At 47.3% G+C, this 1,494-nt stretch overlaps 1 non-coding gene across 1 annotated transcript; it reads left to right on the top strand.

Moving 5' to 3' along the window:
- Positions 1 to 1,493, top strand: FOXG_22953 (the record flags this gene model as incomplete). The annotated part of the gene is made up of 1 exon (XR_001936462.1): positions 1 to 1,493. It is a non-coding gene; the product is annotated as an 18S ribosomal RNA (ribosomal RNA).
- Position 1,494: the final 1 nt, after the last annotated feature.

The following is a 1,494-nucleotide window of genomic DNA, read 5'->3' as shown; positions in this document are numbered from 1 at the left end:
ACCTGGTTGATTCTGCCAGTAGTCATATGCTTGTCTCAAAGATTAAGCCATGCATGTCTAAGTATAAGCAATTATACCGCGAAACTGCGAATGGCTCATTATATAAGTTATCGTTTATTTGATAGTACCTTACTACTTGGATAACCGTGGTAATTCTAGAGCTAATACATGCTAAAAATCCCGACTTCGGAAGGGATGTATTTATTAGATTAAAAACCAATGCCCTTCGGGGCTCACTGGTGATTCATGATAACTCCTCGAATCGCATGGCCTTGTGCCGGCGATGGTTCATTCAAATTTCTTCCCTATCAACTTTCGATGTTTGGGTATTGGCCAAACATGGTTGCAACGGGTAACGGAGGGTTAGGGCTCGACCCCGGAGAAGGAGCCTGAGAAACGGCTACTACATCCAAGGAAGGCAGCAGGCGCGCAAATTACCCAATCCCGACACGGGGAGGTAGTGACAATAAATACTGATACAGGGCTCTTTTGGGTCTTGTAATTGGAATGAGTACAATTTAAATCCCTTAACGAGGAACAATTGGAGGGCAAGTCTGGTGCCAGCAGCCGCGGTAATTCCAGCTCCAATAGCGTATATTAAAGTTGTTGTGGTTAAAAAGCTCGTAGTTGAACCTTGGGCCTGGCTGGCCGGTCCGCCTCACCGCGTGTACTGGTCCGGCCGGGCCTTTCCCTCTGTGGAACCCCATGCCCTTCACTGGGTGTGGCGGGGAAACAGGACTTTTACTGTGAAAAAATTAGAGTGCTCCAGGCAGGCCTATGCTCGAATACATTAGCATGGAATAATAGAATAGGACGTGTGGTTCTATTTTGTTGGTTTCTAGGACCGCCGTAATGATTAATAGGGACAGTCGGGGGCATCAGTATTCAATTGTCAGAGGTGAAATTCTTGGATTTATTGAAGACTAACTACTGCGAAAGCATTTGCCAAGGATGTTTTCATTAATCAGGAACGAAAGTTAGGGGATCGAAGACGATCAGATACCGTCGTAGTCTTAACCATAAACTATGCCGACTAGGGATCGGACGGTGTTATTTTTTGACCCGTTCGGCACCTTACGAGAAATCAAAGTGCTTGGGCTCCAGGGGGAGTATGGTCGCAAGGCTGAAACTTAAAGAAATTGACGGAAGGGCACCACCAGGGGTGGAGCCTGCGGCTTAATTTGACTCAACACGGGGAAACTCACCAGGTCCAGACACAATGAGGATTGACAGATTGAGAGCTCTTTCTTGATTTTGTGGGTGGTGGTGCATGGCCGTTCTTAGTTGGTGGAGTGATTTGTCTGCTTAATTGCGATAACGAACGAGACCTTAACCTGCTAAATAGCCCGTATTGCTTTGGCAGTACGCTGGCTTCTTAGAGGGACTATCGGCTCAAGCCGATGGAAGTTTGAGGCAATAACAGGTCTGTGATGCCCTTAGATGTTCTGGGCCGCACGCGCGCTACACTGACGGAGCCAGCGAGTACTTCCTTGT

This window comes from Fusarium oxysporum, genomic scaffold (assembly GCF_000149955.1).
Source record: "Fusarium oxysporum f. sp. lycopersici 4287 supercont2.91 genomic scaffold, whole genome shotgun sequence".
NCBI lineage: Eukaryota > Fungi > Ascomycota > Sordariomycetes > Hypocreales > Nectriaceae > Fusarium > Fusarium oxysporum.
This window is presented reverse-complemented; position numbering and strand designations above follow the sequence as displayed.